The sequence below is a fragment of the Phyllobates terribilis genome, unplaced genomic scaffold, assembly GCF_046119375.1.
Source record: "Phyllobates terribilis strain yellow unplaced genomic scaffold, ASM4611937v1 Scaffold_9__5_contigs__length_417890890, whole genome shotgun sequence".
In the NCBI taxonomy this organism is placed as follows: Eukaryota; Metazoa; Chordata; class Amphibia; order Anura; family Dendrobatidae; genus Phyllobates; species Phyllobates terribilis.
In genome coordinates, this window is record NW_027362769.1 from 299,753,311 (window position 1) to 299,776,786 (window position 23,476).

At 43.5% G+C, this 23,476-nt stretch overlaps 1 protein-coding gene across 2 annotated transcripts in view; it reads right to left on the reverse strand.

Moving 5' to 3' along the window:
- ARPC1B (actin related protein 2/3 complex subunit 1B) overlaps positions 1 to 23,476 on the reverse strand; it is a 104,460-nt gene that overhangs the window by 57,827 nt on the left and 23,157 nt on the right. The window contains exon 1 of one of the 2 annotated variants that reach the window (XM_073647893.1): positions 22,913 to 23,068. The exons of the other annotated variant lie outside the window; for it this stretch is intronic. The gene's annotated coding sequence lies outside the window, so the exon portion shown is untranslated. Of the gene's footprint in view, positions 1 to 22,912; positions 23,069 to 23,476 lie in introns of those variants that run through there. 2 annotated transcript variants of the gene reach the window in all.

Below are 23,476 nucleotides of genomic sequence, written 5' to 3' on the forward strand. Positions count from 1 at the left end.
CAAGGGGTGAAATAGATCATTTCTCGGTCTCCAAAAATGACGTGAGGGACCAGTTTAGTAAGCTGGCCATTGGCAAAGCAGCAGGGCCTGACGGTCTCAGTCCACGTGTCCTCAGAGTGTGTGCAAATGAGTTGTGTACTGTCTTCCAGCATCTCTTTAACCAGAGCTTACAATCAAAGAGAGTACCAGTGCTATGGAAGACTTCCTGCCTGGTGCCGATTCCCAAGACTACCTTCCCGGCTTCCCCGGGGGACTATAGACCGGTGGCCTTAACATCGCATGCGATGAAGTCCTTGGAGAGAATAGTACTTGCTCACTTGTGTCCGAGGGTGATGGCGCATACTGATGCTCTTCAGTTTGCGTACCGGCAGGGACTGGGGGTGGACGATGCTGTAGCGTATCTGCTACAAACAGTACATTCCTTTTTGGACAATGATGGAACCACAGTGCGTGCTTTGTTCTTTGATTTCTCTAGTGCGTTCAACACATTACAGCCACTCTTACTGCGTGGAAAGTTGATTAAAATGGCGGTGGATGAGGGACTTGTGAATTGGATAATTGACTACCTGTCGGATAGGCCACAGTTTGTTAGGTGGGGGACGGCTACATCAGATAGTGTACTGAGCAGTGTCGGAGCCCCGCAGGGAACAGTGCTGTCGCCATTCCTCTTTACATTGTACACAGCTGACTTTCAGTATAAATCAGACCATTGTCACCTCCAGAAGTACTCGGATGACTCTGTGATAGTTGGCGGTATTGGGAAGGACCAGGATGAAGAGGAATATAGAAGGGTGGTTGCGGACTTTGTAGTATGGTGCCAGGCTAACCATCTAGAACTAAATGTTAAGAAAACCAGGGAGTTGGTGATGAGCTATGGAAGGTGCAAGAAGGTATGCCTACCTGTTACCATTGACGGTCAGGATGTGGAGATGGTGGACAGTTTCAAATATTTGGGGGTTTACCTGGATAGCAAGCCAGACTGGAAGTGCCACATGGAGAAGGTCTACAAGAAGGGGATGAGTAGATTGTACTTCCTAAGGAAGTTAAGGTCTTTTAATGTGTGTGGCAAAATGCTTGAGGTGTTCTACCAATCCATTGTGGCTAGTGTCACCTTTGCGGCAATAATTTGCTGGGGTAACAGTGTGCGTGTTGCTGACGTCAACAAGCTCAACAAACTTATAAAGAAGGCTAGCGCGACGGTGGGCCTACAGCTTGGGACTTTTGAAGAGGTGGTAGAGGATAGGATTAAGAAGAAGTGCAGAGCTATAATGGGCAACAACACACACCCGCTTTATGAACTGTTTGCGAAACAGAAGAGCACATTCAGCAATCGCCTAATACAACTAAGGTGTAAAAAGGAAAAATACAGGAGATCGTTTGTTCCAACAGCTATGGGGGTGTTTAACAAATGTCTGAAAAGCAATGTCTAAAGCATTCCAAATGTTATGTTATTATATGTGTCATGTTCGAGATCTGTGTTCTGCTGCTGTGATACCGCAATTTCCTCCGGGATAAATAAAGTATATCTTATCTTATCTTATCTTTCTAAGACAGCTGAAATCTCTGTTATGGTGATTAATCACATGTCGTGAAAGACCATGCTTTAAGAAACCAGTGTTTATATTATGCCTATGTGAGTTGAGTCGTTTATGAAGAGGTTGGGTGGTCCTCCCAGTGTACTGTTTGGGACATGTACATTCAATTAAGTATATTACGAACTCTGTGCTGCAAGACATTGCTTTATTGATTTTAAATTGTTCTTTGTTGGAGACAGAAGTGAATATTTCTGCTCCATGTTTAATGGTATTGCAGCTTGCCACATTTATAAATTTTCCCTCTTTGTGTCACTTTGTGGGTGGAATTACAAGGGTTATATATCCTGCTGGGAGCTATTATGTTTCTCAAAGTGGGAGCCCTCCTAAATACAATAGAATGGTTCCTTGGTAAAACTCCGCAAAGGACAGAATCATTAAGCAAAATATGCCAATTTTTTTTGTAGTATTTCCCTAATAGATTTATGTTGGGAATTGTATGTGGTAATAAACTTTTAGCTTATGCTCAAATGGAATATTATCTGTTTTCGTTTGACAACAGATAGTATCCTGACTGTAAGTTTCACTTATTTTTTTATACGACTCTTTAATTAGTTTATTGGGGTAGCCCCGCATGGCGGACTTCTCTTTGAGGATTTTAGACTGTTCAGTGAAATCTGTTTTTGCTGTACAATTTTTTCGGATTCTTTGAAATTGATTGAAAGGGATATTTCTGAGCCATTTTTTGTAATGTCCACTACTGTAATGGATGTATCCATTCACATCTACCTTTTAAAAAAAAAGTTTTTGTGCAAATGGTGTTCTCTTTAATGAAAAGTGTAAGATCTAAGAAGTTGATACAATTTCATTCATGTCTGAATTGAAAGAGATGCCCCAGCAATTGTTGTTGATATACAGTGGTGGCCAAAAGTATTGGCACCCCTGCAATTCTGTCAGATAATACTGATTGCAATCACAAATTCTTTGGTATTATTATCTTCATTTAATTTGCTTGCAAGGAAAAAGCACAAACGAGAATGAAGCAAAAATCAAATCATTGATCATTTCACACAAAACTCCAAAAATGGGCCAGACAAAAGTATTGGCACCCTCAGCCTAATACTTGGTTGCACAACCTTTAGCCAAAATAACTGCGAACAACCGCTTCCGGTAACCATCAATGAGTTTCTTACAATGCTCTGCTGGAATTGTAGACCATTCTTCTTTGGCAAGCTGCTCCAGGTCCCTGATATTTGAAGGGTGCCTTCTCCAAACTGCCATTTTGAGATCTCTCCACAGGTGTTCTATGGGATTCAGGTCTGGACTCATTGCTGGCCACCTTAGAAGTCTCCAGTGCTTTCTCTCACACCATTTTATAGTGCTTTTGGAAGTGTGTTTTGGGTCATTGTCCTGCTGGAAGACCCATGACCTCTGAGGGAGACCCAGCTTTCTCACACTGGGCCCCACATTATGCTGCAAAATTTGTTGGTAGTCTTCAGACTTCATAATGCCATGCACACGGTCAAGCAGTCCAGTGCCAGAGGCAGCAAAGCAACCCCAAAACATCAGGGAACCTCCGCCATGTTTTACTGTAGAGACCGTGTTCTTTTCTTTGAATGCCTCTTTTTTTTTCCTGTACACTCTATGTTGATGCTTTTTCCCAAAAAGCTCTACTTTTGTCTCATCTGACCAGAGAACATTCTTCCAAAACGTTTTAGGCTTTCTCAGGTAAGTTTTGGCAAACTCCAGCCTGGCTTTTTTATGTCTCAGGGTAAGAAGTGGGGTCTTCCTGGGTATCCTACCATACAGTCCCTTTTCATTCAGATGCCGAGGGATAGTATGGGTTGACACTGTTGTACCCTCGGACTGCAGGGCAGCTTGAACTTGTTTGGATGTTAGTCGAGGTTCTTTATCCACCATCCGCACAATTTTGCGTTGAAATCTCTCGGCAATTTTTCTTTTCCGTCCACATCTAGGGAGGTTAGCCACAGTGCCATGGGCTTTAAACTTTTTGATGACACTGCGCACGGAAGACACAGGAACATTCAGGTCTTTGGAGATGGATTTGTAGCCTTGAGATTGCTCATGCTTCCTCACCATTTGGTTTCTCAAGTCCTCAGACAGTTCTTTGGTCTTCTTTCTTTTCTCCATGCTCAATGTGGTACACACAAGGACACAGGACAGAGGTTGAGTCAACTTTAATCCATGTTAACAGGCTGCAAGTGTGATTTAGTTATTGCCAACACCTGTTAGGTGCCACAGGTAAGTTACAGGTGCTGTTAATTACACGAATTAGAGAAGCATCACATGATTTTTCAAACAGTGCCAATACTTTTGTCCACCCCCTTTTTTAGGTTTGGTGTGGAATTATATCCAATTTGGCTTTAGGACAATTCTTTTTGTGTTTTTTTCATTGAAGACAAATTAAATTAAGATAATAATACCAAAGAATTTGTGATTGCAATCATTTTCAGGAAGAAACTGAGTATTATCTGACAGAATTGCAGGGGTGCCAATACTTTTGGCCACCACTGTAGGTGATGAAGGAATTAGGTTCAAACATATCCCTATCTAGTTTCAGGATCAAGTCATCAATATACCTCTTATAAAAAACCACTGCTCTGTGATATAAACCTTGATAGATAAATATTTGTTCAAAAACACCCATAAACAGGTTAGCAAAAGTGGGTGCGACCTTTGACCCCATCGCGGTCCCTTTCCTCTGATGATATGTATATTGTAAAAAACTAAAATAATTATTTTTCAAAATGAAGGAAAGTTCTGATAGGATGAAGGATTTATGAGTAGCAGATAACCCATTGCTTCCCTTGATGGCATAATCAATGCAAAGCAGACCAATGTCCCAATCAATCTATAATATAATCGGCCAAGCGTCCCTCTGTCTGAAGCCTCTATAGACTGCGCATGCGCGACGCGGAGTCTGGCTCCAGACAGAAGAATGCATGGAGCTGTTACAGGTAAAAGGAGTGTATGGCACCGGAGATCGTGTTATGCGTAGACACTGAACGCGTACCGCGATCTCCGGCGCCATGCTTACATACTTACCTGACCGGGAGGAGCGTTGCCGTAGCGCCTCTCTTCTGGCCAGAGACTGGGGACGGAGTGAAGGCGTCGGAATCGACACATGCGAATAGCACTATCCGGCCCCATTTTACTGAAGACACATTTGCAGTGTGTCTTCAGCAAAATGGCACTGGACAGCGCGGTGCTCCGGCACCGCACTCCTCCCCCGGCCTCCGGCAGAACAGGACACAGCAACGCTGGAGCACAGGGAAGAAAAGTGTTTATTTTTTTTGTATGTGTGCAGTGTGAAAGGGATGAGGGGTGCCATACATACCAGGATTGGGGGATGAGGGGGCCACCCATACAAGGATTGTGGGATGAGGGGGCCACACATACCAGGATTGGGGAGATGAGGGGACCATGCATACCAGGATTGGTGGTGAGGCGACCATGCATACCAGGATTGAGGGATGAGGGGGCCACGTATACCAGGATGGGGTGATGAGGGAGGCCATGCATGCCAGGATTGGGGGTGAGGGGACAACACATACCAGGATTGGGGGATGAGGGGTGCCATGCATACCAGGATTGGGGGTGAGAGGACCATGCATACCAGGATTATGGGATGAGGAGTATCACGCATACCAGGATTGGGGGATGAGGGGTACCATGCATACCAGGATTGGGGGATGAGGGGTACCATACATACCAGGATTGGGGGATGAGGGGTACCATGCATACCAGGATTGGGGGATGAGGAGTGCCATGCATACCAGGATAGGGATGAGGGGGCCATACATACCAGGATTGGGGATGAGAAAGCCATGCATACCAGGATGAGGGATTGGGTACCATGCATACCAGGATTGGGGGATGGGAGGTGCCATGCATACCAGGATTGGGGGATGAGGGGTGCCATACATACCAGGATTGGGATGAGGGGTGCCATGTATATCAAATTTGGGATGAGGGGTGCCATGCATACCAGGATGAGAGATGGGGTGCCATACATAACAGGATTGGGATGAGGGGTGCCATGTATACCAGATTTGAAATGAGGGGTGCCATGCATACCAGGATTTGGGATGGGGGGTGCCATGCATACCAGGATTGGGGATGGTGGGGTGCTATGCATCCCAGGATTGGGGATGAGGGGTGTCATGTATACCAGGATTGGGGGAAGAGGGGTGCCATGCATACTAAGATTGAGGGGTGAGGGATACCATACATACCAGGATTGAGGGGTGAGGGGTACCATGCATACCAGGATTGGGTACCATGCATACCAGGATTGGGGGATAGGGGGTGCCATGCATACCAGGATTGGGGGATGAGGGGTGCCATACATACCAGGATTGGGGATGGGGGGTGCCATGCATACCAGGATTGGGGATGGTGGGGTGCCATGAATACCAGGATTGGGGATGAGGGGTGTCATGCACACCAGGATTGGGGGAAGAGGGGTGCCATGCATACCAGGATTAAGGGGTGAGGGATACCATGCATACCAGGATTGATGGGTGAGGGGTACCATGCATACCAGGATTGGGGGATTGGGTACCATGCATACCAGGATTGGGGGATGGGGGGTGCCATGCATACCAGGATTGGGGGATGAGGGGTGCCATACATACCAGGATTGGGATGAGGGGTGCCATGTATATCATATTTGGGATGAGGGATGCCATGCATACCAGGATGAGAGATGGGGTGCCATGCATACCAGGATTGGGATGAGGGGTGCCATGTATACCAGATTTGAAATGAGGGGTGCCATGCATACCAGGATTGGGGATGGGGGGTGCCATGCATACCAGGATTGGGGATGGTGGGGTGCCATGCATACCAGGATTGGGGATGAGGGGTGTCATGCATACCAGGATTGGGGGAAGAGGGGTGCCATGCATACCAGGATTGAGGGGTGAGGGATACCATGCATACCAGGATTGATGGGATGAGGGGTACCATGCATACCAGGATTGGGGGATGAATCATAGAATCATAGAATGGTAGAGTTGGAAGGGACCTCCTGGGTCATCTGGTCCAACCCCCTGCTCAAAGCAGGATTCACTAAATGATCTCAGACAGATGTCTGTCCAGCCTCTGTTTGAAGACGTCCATTGAAGGGGAACTCACCACCTCTCGTGGCAGCCTGTTCCACTCATTAATCACCCTAACTGTCAAAAAGTTTTTTCTAATATCTAATCTATGTCTCCTCCCATTTAGTTTCATCCCATTGCTTCTAGTCTTTCCTTGTGCAAATGAGAATAAAGATGATCCTTCTACAATGTGACAGCCCTTGACATATTTGTAGACAGCTATTAAGTCTCCTCTCAGTCTTCTTTTTCGCAAGCTAAACATTCCCAAATCCTGCAACCGTTCCTCATAGGACATGGTTTGCAGACCAGTCACCATTCTGGTCGCTCTTCTCTGAACTTGTTCCAGTTTGTCTATGTCTTTTTTAAAATGTGGTGCCCAAAACTGTACACAGTATTCCAGATGAGGTCTGACCAAAGAGGAGTAAAGACCGATAATGACTTCACGTGATCTAGACTGTATGCTTCTGTTAATACATCCCAGAATTGTATTTGCCTTTTTTGCTGCTGCATCACACTGTTGACTCATGTTCAGTCTATGATCTATTAGTATACCTAAGTCTTTTTCACATGTACTGTTGCTTAGCTCTATTCCTCCCATTCTGTATATGCTTTTTTCATTTTTATTGCCCAGATGTAGTACTTTGCATTTTTCCCTGTTAAAAACCATTCTGTTGGTTGCAGCCCACTGCTCCAGTTTATTTAGGTCTTTTTGAATCCTCTCTCTCTCTTCTCTAGTATTAGCTATCCCTCCTAGCTTTGTGTCATCAGCAAATTTAATCAGTTTACCCTCAATTCCTTCATCTAAATCATTGATGAAGATGTTGAACAATACAGGTCCCAGGACAGAGCCCTGTGGTACCCCACTTGAGACATTCATCCAGCTGGATGTGAAGCCATTTACAACCACCCTTTGAGTTCGATCACTAAGCCAGTTATGAATCCACCTAACAGTTGCCTGGTCCATTGCATACTTGGTCATTTTTTCAATAAGGATGGTGTGAGATACTTTGTCAAATGCTTTGCTGAAGTCAAGATATACTATATCTACAGCATTTCCCTGATCCACCCAGTCAGTGATTCTGTCATAGAAGGAAATTAAGTTAGTCTGACATGACTTGTTAGTTACAAACCCATGCTGACTCTGGTTAATCACTTCGTTCTTATCCATGTACGTACATACATGTTGTTTAATAATTTGTTCAAAGATCTTTCCTGGTATAGAAGTCAGACTCACCGGCCTATAGTTCCCTGGGTCCACCTTCTTCCCCTTTTTGAAGATACGAACAACATTTGCTCTTCTCCAGTCTTCTGGGACTTCTCCTGTTCTCCAAGAATTTTCAAAGATTATGGAGAGTGGTTCTAAAATTTCTTCTACGATCTCCTTCAGTACTCTGGGGTGTAATTCATCTGGACCTGGAGACTTGAACTCATTTATGTTAGCTAAATATTCCCTCACAATCTTTCTGTTTACAGATAACTTGGATTCTTCTATTCCTTTAAAAGGACAGTGAAGATCAGTTGATGTTACATTTTCTTTCTGAGAGAAAACAGATGCAAAATAGGAATTAAAAAGTTCGGCCTTCTCAACATCCTCTCTTACCATTTCTCCATTTTCATCCTGTAAAAATCCTATAGCATCTTTGACTTTTCTTTTACTTTTGACATACCCCCAAAATCCTTTTTTATTGCTTTTGACATCTCTTGCAAGCCTTAATTCATTGTCAGCTTTAGCTAACCTGATATGTGCCCTACAGGATCTGCAGACTGCATTATAATCTTCTTTAGATATGCCTCCCTCTTTCCATTTAATAAACATTTCTTTCTTTCTTTTTAGCATGTGTTTAAGTTCTGTGTTCATCCATCTTGGTTTCCTTAAATGCTTCCCATTCTTCCTACTTTTCGGGATTGTCAACGATTGTGCTTTGAGAATCTCATTTTTAAAAATTTCCCATCCTTCCTGGACATTTTTGTCCTTAAGGACATCCAGCCATTGGATCCCTCCTATTCTCTTTCTGAGTCTCTTAAAATCTGCCTTTCTAAAATCTAACCTTGAAGTTTGAGTCTTCACATGTCTTCCTCCTCTAGTTATCCAAAATTCTATAATAGCATGATCGCTGCCTCCTAGGGTCCCAGCCACCTTTACCTCCTCAACCATTTCCTCCCTGTTTATAAGGATTAGATCCAAAGTAGCAGATCCCCTTGTTTTCTCCCCTACCTTTTGGAAGATAAAGTTGTCAGCAAGAGAGGATAAGAATTTGCTTGACCTGTTAGTTTTACTTGAGAGAGATTCCCAACAAATGTCTGGATAGTTGAAATCTCCCATGACCACTACGTCATATTTTTTGGAGAACTTGGTCATTTGATACATAAAGAGTTCATCCATATCTTCAGCTTGCCCAGGTGGCCTGTAGTAAATGCCTACAATGGTGTCCTTTCCGTTGTTCTCTCCTTGTATTCTTACCCAAACAGTTTCCACAGAACTCCCAGTCTCTGAAGCTTCAATCTCTGTGCAGATATACGCTTTTCTAATATACAATGCGACACCTCCTCCTCGTTTATCAAGTCTGTTTCTTGCAAATAAGTTGTATCCTTTTAGCCTTTTATTCCTATCATGTGAATCGTCCCACCAAGTTTCAGTGATTCCAATGACATCATATTTCTTTTCCTGCATTAGTAGTTCCAATTCTCCTTGTTTGTTGCCCATGCTTTGTGCATTTGTATAAAAACATTTTAGTTTGTGATTGGTTTCTCTTCCTCCCATATTTTTATTTAGATTTTTTTGTCTTTGTTCTTTCTTTCCACTTCCAGTAGCAGAGATCTCAATAGTATTTGTCAGCTGTATGGCTTTTTCTGGCCTTTTGCTTCCCTTCCCACATTGTTCTAGTTTAAAGCTCTCATGATGAGTGTAGCAAGGCGACTTCCAAATACATGTTTTCCAGTCTTCGTAAGGTGCACCCCATCTCTAGCAAGTAGTCCATCGTATAGGTAATTCATTCCGTGATCCAGAAATCCAAATCCTTGTTGACGGCACCATCGACGTAGCCAGTTGTTCACCTGTAGAATCTTATTCCACCTCATTGTTCCATGGTCATCCACTGGGAGGATGGATGAGAAGACCACCTGAGGGGTACCATGCATACCAGGATAGGGATCTGGGGGGGCATGCATAACAGGATTCGGATGGGGGGCCATGCATACCAGGATAGGGATGAGGGGTACCATGCATACCAGGATTGAGGGTGAGGGGTGCCATGTGTACCAGGATTGGGGGAGAGGGGTGCCATGCATACCAGGATTGAGGGTGAGGGGTGCCATGCATACCAGGATTGGGGGTGAGGGGTGCCATGCATACCAGGATAGGGAAGAGGGCAGCACATAACAGGATGGGAAAACAGGATTGGGGAGCACAAATACCAGGATGGGGGCAGCACATACCAGCATGGGAGACCATATACCAATAAAAATGCTCGCCACCCGGGCGTAGAACGGGCTCAATAGCTAGTATTAGTATAAAGAGAGGTGACATCTAGACTTATGATAACGTAGGATTTCTTCCATTTAATGTTCCGCGTTAAATTAATGAGATGACCTGAGTCCCGTAGGTAGCTTTTTAGATTTTTTACAAAGGGCTGGAGGAGATTGTCCAGATATTCAGCCAGATTACTGGTAAGAGAGCCAATCCCTGATATAATGGGTTTTCCAGGAGGGTTAGTGGTGTTTTTATGAATCTTTGGGAGGTGGTAATAGAAGGGCATACAGGGGAATTTTACTGTCAAGAATTTCTTCTCATTGTCCGTTAACAATCCCTTTTTATATCCCATTTCGATCAATTCTTTATAGGTGGAAATGCTTCTTTCTATGGGATCATATTGTATCCTTTTATAATAGTTAGTATCTCCAAGGATCCTAAAGGCTTCATTTACATAGTCTCCGTGTTATGCACACGCCCGGGCTAAGCGGCGTGTGCGTGTGATTGGTAGTGATTCCACTGGACCGTGCCGGAGAGTGAATGCCTGGAGGGGCGTGACTAAGTATTCACCCGATCCGACCAGGGTCGCACGACGGCATACGACGCCAGTGCACCAAGGAGGAACCGAGCAGAGGGACCAGGTGCTACTCCAGGACAGACCCCGGACACGGCTGTTGACCCACACAGGGGAATACAGGAACAGGCTGGTAGGCTGGCACACAGACTGGTGGGTATAGGCAGGCACGACTGGTATGCAGGCAGGCGGGTATGCAGGCAGGGGGGTAAAGGCAAGCACAGCTAGAGTGCAGACAGGGAGGCACTAGCAGGTAGGAACACAGGCGGGATAGGACCCAGTACACACCGGGACTCAGGAACAATACAGGCAGAGGGTTACAGGCTAGCACAGCTAGAGTGCAGACAAGGCTGAGCAGGGAGAACAGGGCTCTGTTCACACGGAACAGACAGGAAGGGAAAGACAGAGCCAGATACTCACACAGTACTTGCAGAGACAACAAGCAGGAGTTAGGTACGAGTTCAGACTCTGCAGAAAAAGGAAGGGAACGGACATAGAGGCAAAACAGGTAAAGGACAGGAGAGAGTTCAGACTGGAACTGAGTGTACGGAGGAGACCGACACTGCAGAGGGATAAAGGAGCGGGTCTGGGAATACGGCCCCCAGAGAGGCGGAACGAACAGGCAAGGAGCGTGCTCAGACAGGACAGACCAGACGCAGGAGCGGGTCTAGGAAATCGGCCACTAGAAGGCGGAACGAACAGGCAAGGAGCGTGTTCAGACAGGACAGACCAGACACAGGAGCGGGTCTAGGAAATCGGCCACTAGAAGGCGAGAGGAACAGGCTAGGAGCGTGTTCAGACAGGACAGACAAGAGAACACAGAAAGGAGTCAGTTCAGACACGGGAGCTGATACCGCAAAGCAGGAGACATACAGGACTCAGTTCAGACACGGGAGCTGATACCGCAAAGCAGGAGACATACAGGACTCAGTTCAGACACGGGAGCTGATACCGCAAAGCAGGAGACATACAGGACACAGTTCAGACACGGGAGCTGATACCGCAAAGCAGGAGACATACAGGACTCAGTTCAGACACGGGAACTGATACAAAAAGCAGGAGACAAGAGACGGGACCTGGCACCTTCAGAGTGCAAGCACACACTGAAGGAAACACTATGCTCAGGCAGGGATAGAAGGGAGCTGCTGAGCTATATACCAAGTGACAGACAGCAATAGGCTGAGGACGCACAAGGGGTGTGACCCACAGCAGGTACAAAAGGCAGGAAGTGATCGGGCGCCGCCCTTAAGCAGCAGAAACAGACACAAACAGACAGCATGGAGGGAAGCCAGAGAGACATTCTGGACAGGAGATCAAGTGCGCCCTCTTGCACAGTGGGAGATGGACCACCATGCAAGGACGCCGCCAGGTATGTTACACTCCGTAATTTTGGATGACAATCCCCCTGTCCTTATCTGCTGATCTAATTATAATATTTTTGTTGTTCTTAAGACTTATGAGAGCTTTTCTTTAAGGATTGCTCAAATTTCCATTGTTAAAATTAATAGGATGCTCTGATAATTTTATAAAATCCGTTAAGGTTACATCACTAAACGTTTCTATCTGATGACTCTTGCTTTCTACCGGGTAAAAATTGGATTTGTTTTTCAGACCAGTGTGTATGGTATCCTCCATTGTCCCTATTGTAAGGTTTTCTTTGCTTGATATGTTTATAGGGGTGATGGCGTAATGTCTTTTGAGACTGATCTTTCTAATGAAAGCTTGAAGGTCCAAGAAGATATCAAAATCTTTGATTTTGTATGTGGGGCAAAAAGAAAGCCCCTTAGAGAGCACATGATTTTCATCTGAATTAAGTGTATAGGTTGACAAGTTGTTGTATATGCTAGTTTTGTTACACTTGTTGGTGTCCTTATTTGTTATCCGTTTATTAGCTTTCTTTTGCTGGCCTCCTCCTCTACAGGCTTTTCTAATTTTTTTCTTTTCCCCAACCTTTTGAAATAGTGATCTAGAGTCTCTGGATGAGGATTGTGGACCTGGGGTAAAAAAATTTGTGACACATTTGGAGCTGTCAATCTTAGTATTATCAACTAGAACACCAACACCCGACCAATCCTTAATAAGAGGGGTCCCAGATAGGGGGGGTCTCAGGATTATGTGTCGGGGAGGAAATCATCGATGCTGATGTGAGATGTATCGATAAATTCAGTAAGTCCGTAATGTCTGCCGCTGAACAGTTTTGAGGACTATCACTCTTGGTGAGAAGTAAATTTTACCTTTGGATGTTTTATATACATTTACTTTTTAATCGATTAATATACAGTACAGACCAAAAGTTTGGACACACCTTCCCATTTAAAGATTTTTCTGTATGTTCATGACTTTGAAAATTGTACATTCACACTGAAGGCATCAAAACTATGAATTAACACATGTGGAATTATATACTTAACAAAAAATTGTGAAACAACTGACAATATATCTTATATTCTAGGTTCTTCAAAGTAGCCACCTTTTGCTTTGATGACTGCTTTGCACACTCTTGGCATTCTCTTGATGAGCTTCAAGAGGTAGTCATCGGAAATGGTTTTCACTTCACAGGTGTGCCCTGTCAGGTTTAATAAGTGGGATTTCTTGCCTTATGAATGGGGTTGGGACCATCAGTTGTGTTGTACAGAAGTCAGGTGGATACACAGCTGATAGTCCTACTGAATAGGCTGTTAGCTGCTTTTTTCTTGCCATAATACAAATTCTAAGTAAAGAAAAACGAGTGGCCATCATTACTTTAAGAAGTGAAGGCCAGTCAGTCTGAAAAATTGGGAAAACTTTGAAAGTGTCCCCAAGTGCAGTTACAAAAACCATCAAGCGCTACAAAGAAACTGGCTCACATGAGGACCGCCCCAGGAAAGGAAGACCAAGACTCACCTCTGCTTCTGAGGATAAGTTTATCCGAGTCACCAGCCTCAGAAATCACAGGTTAACAGCAGCTCAGATTAGAGACCAGGTCAATGCCATACAGAGTTCTAGCAGCAGACACATCTCTACAACAACTGTTAAGAGGAGACTTTGTGCAGCAGGCCTTCATGGTAAAATAGCTGCTAGGAAACCACAGCTAAGGACAGGCAACAAGCAGAAGAGACTTGTTTGGGCTAAAGAACACAAGGAATGGACATTAGACCAGTGGAAATCTGTGCTTTGGTCTGATGAGTCCAAATTTGAGATCTTTGGTTTCAACCACCGTGTCTTTGTGCGATGCAGAAAAGGTGAACGGATGGACTCTACATGCCTGGTTCCCACCGTGAAGCATGGAGGAGGAGGTGTGATGGTGTGGGGGTGCTTTGCTGGTGACACTGTTGGGGAGTTATTCAAAATTGAAAGCATACTGAACCAGCATGGCTACCACAGTATCTTGCAGTGGCATGCTATTCCATCCGGTTTGCGTTTAGTTGGACCATCATTTATTTTTCAACAGGACAATGACCCCAAACACACCTCCAGGCTGTGTAAGGGCTATTTGGCCAAGAAGGAGAGTGATGGGGTGCTACGCCAGATGACCTGGCCTCCACAGTCACCAGACCTGAACCCAATAGAAATGGTTTGTGGTGAGCTGGACCGCAGAGTGAAGGCTAAAGGGCCAACAAGTGCTAAGCATCTCTGGGAACTCCTTCAAGATTGTTGGAAGACCATTTCTGGTGACTACCTCTTGAAGCTCATCAAGAGAATGCCAAGAGTGTGCAAAGCAGTCATCAAAGCAAAAGGTGGCTACTTTGAAGAACCTAGAATATAAGACATATTTTCAGTTGTTTCACACTTTTTTGTTAAGTATATAATTCCACATGTGTTAATTCATAGTTTTGATGCCTTCAGTGTGAATGTACAATTTTCAAAGTCATGAAAAATGAAAATACAGAAAAATCTTTAAATGAGGTGTGTCCAAACTTTTAGTCTGTACTGTATATGTACATAATATTTTAATATATCTGTGATTATATATGTTTTTAAGTTCAATTACGTCTATGCTAATAATATGCAACATATTGGCCGTTGCATGGGGGAAGGAAGGGGAAGAAAGAGAAAAAAAAAAAAAAGTTTTTTTTTTTTTTTATGCATGTTTGTATTTAAGCTGCACTAGAGAAGTCTGTATAGCAGCTACTCACTGAGGAAGCAGACAGGACGTCCGTGAAACGAGTTTGAATGTGGCTTTTATTTAATAAAATTTTTACATCTATCCATCGGACACAAGATCATCATTGTATGCGGAGGAGCGCCGACATTTAGACACCTTTCTTCTTCTACATCATTCGTTGATACATTTTGGAACCCTGCTAGGGTTGGTGTTATCTGCAGCTCTCCACATTAGCTCTTATATGTGTTGTGCATCATCACAGCACGGCAAGGTGAGCGTCCTTTTTATTGTTGAACCATTGTTTCATTAGGTAACAGCTCCATTTGCACCCCTTTTGTATTTTGTTTTATACTGTCTGGCAGGTAAACGTCTGCGTACAGTCATATAAAGTTTGTTAAACAGTATAGGACACCGTAGCAGACTGCATATCCATCCTGTCTGTGGCCACTGCCTGGTGTACACCTCCTAAGTATTTGGACAGTGGCCATACATGCAGTGTGTGTCCAGACTCCTGAACATTGAAACTGCAACACCGAGAAAGAAAAGTCATGGACTTATGGAGATCACAGGATGGACAAACATGTTAATGATATGCAAATGATGAAAAAAATGAAACGGAATTTTCAAAATATCTCAATTTATTCAGTATCAAGTACGAGTACCACGTGCAGAAATACATGTACTTACACACCTTGGCTGCTATTAATGAGGTTATTAATGGCCGTCTGAGGAATGTTCTGCCACAGTGAATGCACTTGGTCACAAAAATCATCAAGTTCCACTGCTGGCAGTTCCCTATGCAATTGTCAACCAATGACGTTCCAAATGTGCTCGATGGGAGAAAAGTCGGGAGACACTGCAGGCCATGGTAGAATGTTTAGGTCATGCAGACATCCAATTTCACTTGCAGAACAGAATTGATCATTAGGTGCTATTCTTCAAATCTGATGAGACCACGGGGCAAACATCCTGAATCGGCCATCACGAGGAAATGTCACACCCATCCTACTTCCAGAATTATGATGTGGTATGGCAAAATGTACTGCAGCCAGACCCCTCTAGTCTTCATTCCAGGTACAATAACCGCTCAGCGTTGTATTGATTTGATTGTGGAACTAGTGGTACGGCCATTTCTCCAAAGTGTCCCAGAGTGAGCTGTTTTTCAACATGACAATGCCAGGCTGCATGTTTATCATGTTGCCATGAGCAATGTGCACTGCCTAAATGTGCTACACATTTGGGAAATCATTGGTTGGCAATTGCAAAGGGGGCTGCCAGCAGTGGATCTTGATGATTTGCTTTCCAAGTGCAATCAGCGTGGCAGAATATTCCTCAGACGACGATTAAGAATCTCATTCATAGCAGCCAAAGCATATAAATTCAGGTATTTCTGAGTGTGACACTCATACTCAATACTGAATAAATCAAGATATTTTGAATAATTTGGGCACACGCCTCTAAATGAATCAGGTGCGTCTGAAAAGTGGCGTGAGCAAAGGTTTTGTGACCCATTAAAAGGTTTTTGTATGTCAGAATTCTGGTTAAAACACTTTGATGAATCGGGGTCTTTGTTTCCATTTTTTTAAAATTTGTGTATCATTAACATATCTATCAATCTTGTAATTTCCATAATTTAACGATTTTTACTTCATGCTGTGGCAATTTTAATTTTGAGGAATACATAAATATACATAATTTATATACCTATGAGTAGTATATACACTGCTCGAAAAAATAAAGGGAACACTTAAACAACAGAATATAACTCCAAGTAAATCAAACTTCTTTGAAATCAAACTGTCCACTTAGGAAGCAACAATGATTGACAATCAATTTCACATGCTGTTGTGCAAATGGAATAGACAATAGATGGAAATTATTGGCAATTATCAAGACACACTCAATAAAGGAGTGGTTCTGCAGGTGGGGACCACAGACCACATCTCAGTACCAATGCTTTCTGGCTGATGTTTTGGATCACTTTTGAATGCTGGTTGTGCTTTCACACTCGTGGTAGCAACACTGTGCAGGACGCTTGGCATTTGCCACAGAACACCACGATTGGCAAAGTCGCCACTGGCGCCCTGTGCTCTTCACAGATGAAAGCAGGTTCACACTGAGCACATGTGACAGACGTGACAGAGTCTGGAGACGCCATGGAGAGCGATCTGCTGCCTGCAACATCCTTCAGCATGACCGGTTTGGCAGTGGGTCAGTAATGGTGTGGTGTGGCATTTCTTTGGAGGGCCGCACAGCCCTCCATGTGCTCTCCAGAGGTAGCCTGACTGCCATTAGGTACAGAGATGAGATCCTCAGACCCCTTGTGAGACCATATGCTGGTGTGGTTGGCCCTGGGTTCCTCCTAATGCAGGACAATGCCAGACCTCATGTGGCTGGAGTGTGTCAGCAGTTCCTGCAAGATGAAGGCATTGAAGTTATGGACTGGCCCGCCCGTTCCCCAGACCTGAATCCGATTGAGCACATCTGGGACATCATGTCTCGCTCCATCCACCAACGTCACGTTGCACCACAGACTGTCCAGGAATTGGCGAATGCTTTAGTCCAGGTCTGGGAGGAGATCCCACAGGAGACCATCCGCAACCTCATCAGGAGCATGCCCAGGCGTTGTAGGGAGGTCATACAGGCACGTGGAGGCCACACACAATACTGAGCCTCATTTTGACTTGTTTTAAGGACATTACATCAAAGTTGGATCAGCCTGTAGTGTGTTTTTCCACTTGTAATTTTGGGGGTGACTCCAAATCCAGGCCTCCATTGGTTAATAAATTTGATTTCCATTGATGATTTTTGTGTGATTTTGTTGTCAGCACATTCTACTTTGTACAGAACAAAGTATTCAATGTGAATATTTCATTCATTCAGATCTAGGATGTGTTATTGGAGTGTTCCCTTTATTTTTTTGAGCAGTGTATATATGGATGGCTATATGCTGTCTATTAAAGGCAAACATAGTTTTTGAAGTAATACACTTTTGGAAGCAACCACACCATACCTCATCATTCTTAACCACTTTTTAGAAAACTACTTAGCATATATGTGGTTGACAATACTGGCAACCAAATTCCTTTCTCTTTGTAACCCAGAAGCCAGCAGACAGGTAGAACTGCACAATTATATCTATTTATTTACATGATGCATTTTAAAGAGATATAAATTAAAAAAACAAAAACGTAAAAAGGGGTTGCCTTGCCAAAAATAAAAAGTGGTTTGGGTTTGATTTAAACTTAAAGGGGTTTTCCGTTCTAAAACTAAAAGTCTGTGGTTGCTCTGTGTGACTGTAGACTTGTGAATCCTCACATCGCGCACACAGCACACTGTGAGGATTCTCCAGCGTCAATGCCGGGTACAGCGACCATGTGGCTGCAAGTATGTGATATGTATACTTCCGGACACAATCCAACTAGATGGGCATGACCTCGCTCAATGCAACTGTATTGAGCGAGGCAGGAAACAGTCTAGTCGGATTGTGGCTGGAAGTGTGCATATCACATACTTGAGGTGACATGACTGTCGTTCCCGGCGCTGACAACTGCAGTCCATTGAGTGACTGCAGACTTTTAGTTTTAGACCAGACAACCCCTTTAGTAAATTGGACTCACTAATGTACTTCATTAAAAAAAAAATCTTAAATTCTGCTTTAATCCAGACACAGGAGAAATCTTCTTCTACCCTATCTGTGTTGACAGGTGACCAGTGATGTGCATGGAGAAAGCTGGCTGGTGGATTTCAATAGAAAAGTCAGACTCCTCTTTATTAGCTGATTCAGAGTCAAAGAAGGGGGCTTCCTTAGCTATTGAAATGAACTAGCAGCCAGTCCCCTTTATATACATCAATGAAGGAGCGGACATATCACTGGTGCAACCTGTGCAGCCGCACAGGGGCCCAAGAGGTAAGGGGGCCCATTTCCACCTCCAAAACATGTGGAATTGTGCATTATGATGAGCATATACTGTTCTTGCACAGGGGCCTCTTCTGTTTGTGTCGCCAGTGCATCAATGGTCATGTGTTGACACAGAGAGGGGGTAGAAAGCTCTATATGTTGGTACCTGGGACAAGCAGTAAAAATGGGTCATAAATACAGCTTTAATGAATGATACTAGTAAGTTCAATTAATTACCACACCAAACCACTTTTTATTTGGCTGGGCAGCCCCTTTAATGTTTTTTGGAAATATACTGTTGACATAAATTTGCTGCTGATCGACATCATTGAGGGATTTTGCTTTACAGAGCTACTGCTGTATAATTATAATGCACTTTTTGCCCCTGAGGAAGCTTCACTTTAAGAAGCGATACGCATGGGGTTTATTCCCTAACTCTACCACAACTGCACAGGTCTTATCATTATGCCTTTTCTCTGTTGATCGAACGTCTGTACTTTTACAGTTGTGTTGGCAGTATACATTATTGGTCTTATTACACGGGGACTGTCTGTTCACTTATATCGTTGCCATCATGCACTATCTGTTCAATCGTAACTATTATGTTGCAACGCAGATATATTCCCAATCATTAGTGTATATATTGCTGTTCACTTATGTCTCATGTGATCTGGTAGGGTAGATCGTAGCTTTATTTTGGGCTTTTTGGTGTATTATTGCTTTTTTCCATTTTATCACTGACCATTATATGGGGCATATTTTTGTGCCTTTTTGTTATTGATTGCTTGTCCATACGTCGGGTTGCTAGTACATTGGATACGGAAAGTATTCAGACCCCTTTAAATTTTTCACTCGTTGCAGCCATTTGGTAAATTCTAAAAATTTCATTTTTTCTTCTCATTAAAGTCCACTCTGCACCCCATCTTGACTGAAAAAAAAAAACAGAAATGTAGAAATTGTTGCAAATTTATTAAAAAAGAAAAACTGAAATATCACATGGTCATAAGTATTCAGACCATTTGCTCAGACACTCATATTTAAGTCACATGCTGTCCATTTCCTTGTTGTCCTCTTTGAGATGGTTCTACTCCTTCATTGGAGTCCAGCTGTGTTTAATTAAACTGATAGGACTTGATTTGGAAAGGCACACACCTGTCTATATAAGACCTCACAGCTCACAGTGCATGTCAGACCAAATGAGAACCATGAGTTCAAATGAACTGCCCAAGGAGCTCAGAGACAGAATTGTGGCAAGGCACAGATCTGGTCAAGTTACAAAAGAATTTCTGCATTACTCAAGGTTCCTAAGAGCACAGTGTCCTCCATAATCCTTAAATGGAAGAAGTTTGGGACCACCAGAAGTCTTCCTAGACCTGACTGTCCAGCCAAACTGAGCAATCGTGGGAGAAGAGCCTTAGTGAGAGAGGTAAAGAAGAACCCTAATATCACTGTGGCTGAGCTCCAGAGATGCATTAGGGAGATGGGAGAAAGTTCCGCAAAGTCAACTATCACTGCAGCCCTCCACCAGTCGGGCCTTTATGGCAGGCCCGACGGAAGCCTCTCCTCTGTGCAAGACATATGAAAGCCCGCATAGAGTTTGCTCAGAAACACATGAAGGACTCCCAGACTATGAGAAATAAGATTCCCTGGTCTGATGAGACGAAGATAGAACTTTTTGGTGATAATTCTAAGTGGTATGTGTGGAGAAAACCAGGCACTGCTCATCACCTGCCCAATACAATCCCAACAGTGAAACATGGTGGTGGCAGCATCATGCTATGGGGGTGTTTTTCAGCTGCAGGGACAGGACGACTGGTTGCAATTGAAGGAAACATGAATGCGGCCAAGTACAGAGATGTCCTGGATGAAAACCTCTTCCAGAGTGCTCTGGACCTCAGACTTGACCGAAGGTTCACCTTCCAACAAGACAATGACCCTAAGCACACAGCTAAAATAACAAAGGAGTGGCTTCAGAACAACTCTGTGACCATTCTTGACTGGCCCAGCCAGAGCCCTGACCTAAACCCAATTGAGCATCTCGGGAGAGACCTGAAAATGGCTGTCCACCAACGTTCACCATCCAACCTGACGGAACTGGAGAGGATCTGCAAGGAAGAATGGCAGAGAATCCCCAAATCCAGGTGTGAAAAACTTGTTGCATCATTCTCAAGAAGACTCATGGCTGTACTAGCTCAAAAGGGTGCTTCTCCTCAATACTGAGCAAAGGGTCTGAATACTTATGACCATGTGATATTTCAGTTTTTCTTTTTTAACAAATTTGCAAAAATTTCTCCATTTCTGTTTTTTTCAGTCAAGATGGGGTGCAGAGTGTACTTTAATGAGAAAAAAAGATGAACTTTTTAGAATTTACCAAATGGCTGCAATGAAACAAAGAGTGAAAAATTTAAAGGGGTCTGAATACTTTCCGTACCCAGTGTACATAGCATATAATATTTATTTATATGTTTTATAGGTTATTTACTTCCCTATGCTATTGCTGCCTCTATCCACCTATGTATTCCTATCATTGTTGTACAGATAGAATTAATGCTGTTTTTATCTTTGATAACCTGTGTTATACAGTATGTGATTGGACAGGTGGACTATAGCTCTATTATGGACCTGTCCAACAATATTTGCATAGCCATTTGGGCTTTTGGCTATGTGTGCACGTTCAGGAATTGCTTGCAGAAATTTCTGCAGCGTTTCTGCACCTCTTGGCAGCAAAAAGGCTGTGTGCCCACGTAGCGTTTTTCAAGCGTATATGCTGCGGAATTTCCGCAGCGTAAACGCTTGAAAAACGCATGTATATCCGCACCCCATGGTCCCCAATGGCATTCCGCAATGTCAATGCCCATGCTGCGGATTTTTCCGCAGCGTATATGCTGCGGTCAAAAATCCGCAGCATGTTCATTAATTTTGCGGAAGCGCAGCGGAATCAATGTGCGGATGGTACCCAAGTCTGGATGAGAGGAGACTCTCATCCAGACCTGGGTACCAAAGAACCTGTAAAAAAAAGAATAAAATAAAGTTTATACTTATCTTCTGATGTTTTCCCTCCGTCGCGCTGTTGTCTGAAGGACCTGCCACGTCATTGAGTCATGTGACCCACCACATGACTCAATGACGTCACCGCAGGTCCTGCACACAACAGCGTGAGCCGCTCAAGCCTCCGGACGGGGCAGAGAATGCATCAGAAGGTGAGTATAAAGTTTATTTTTTTATTTTTTACCATTCTGAACAAGTTGTCAAGCACTTTTCCAAGTGATGCTTGGAGAAGTGCTTGATAACCCGCATGCGGAAATGCATGCAAAGACGCCTCACAAACGCTTCTACCTGGCGGGAAAACCGCATGTAATATCCGCATGCGATTTTCCCGCCAGGGAGAAGCGTAAAAAATATGCTTCAGGTCCGCAACGTGGGCACATAGCCAAACGCTGCGGATGCATTTTTGGATGCATTTTTTGGTGCATTTTTGCCTGCAGATTTGCCATGCATTTTTTCCAATGCATTGTATAGGCAAAAACACACAAAGAATGGACAAGCTGCTTTTTTTTCCGCACATGAAATCCTGTCAGGAAAATTCCTGATCTTGTGCACAGAACTTGCAAAATGTCATAGGAAATCATGGGATAAGGTATGCAATGCATTTTTGGTGCAATTCTGCACGGGAAAAACGCACAAAAAAATGCACCAAAAACGCACTGTGTGCACATAACTTTTTAGTGTTTTTAATTGTTTTTCTTTGCTCATAATTCAATAAATATTCATTTTGTAGGTGATCTCTTTGTTTGGCACACTTCTTTTTCTTCATTGTTTCTATCATTATAATTCATTATAATTTACAAAAAATATGGAGGGAGTGGAGGAAAGACTTGCACAAGACTGGAAGTTGGTAGCAATCACATGATTTGGACATATCAGTTGGTGATGCTCCATACTTCCTGTAGACAGCTGAATATGATCATTATTCTAAGGTGCCGGTTCTCCACCTTCTGGAGATAGATCTTGATCTGCACTTCAGGACACAGCAGAAGCCATATGAGTCTTACTACAGCGGCTGATCTTCATATCTGTCATGGTTCAGGAAGGCTGATGCTTGCACTACCAAACTATTGGCTTGTAAAACAGAAACTGCTTAATATTCTCTATAACTAAATCAAATTGTTACAGAATAAAGAATATCTTAATTCCTCATCTAAGGATAGTTGTAGATTAGTTACACCTACCTATGCCTCTTGTGCTGTCCGGTGACCGTAGATTCAGATGGAGAAGAAAGTATAAAGTCTGTTACAGTTTCACAAAACTTCTCTTTTCCTCTCTGAGTAATGCAGCCACTTCCTTGTGTGGGCGGAGGTGTTTAAAGCAAAAAAAAAAAAAAAATCCCACAAATAAGCCAACATTTTCTCCCTCCCCCTTCTCTTCAGTGCTCCTTCTAGACTGAACTCAGACTTATTCACATCTGGACATTTAAAATGACCAAATTTCCCCAAAAGTACTAGAATAAGAATGGCCTCTGTGTCAGCACATAGGAGGGGTAGGGGGTCTAGCACATCAGGGACATTTCTAAACACGGCACCCTTTGTATTTTAGTCAGCGATTAAATAAATTTGGGAGCCGGAGGTTTCATTTCCAAAGATCCATAAAACAATAATATGATTTGCTCGATGTTGTGCAGTGAAAGCGCTCTCCGTACATTCCTCTGGTTTACTAGTTTATTTATGTATTGCCAGAGCGGACGAGAACAAGAACACAGCATTTCAGAATATGCTGACACTACTTCAATACAGTAC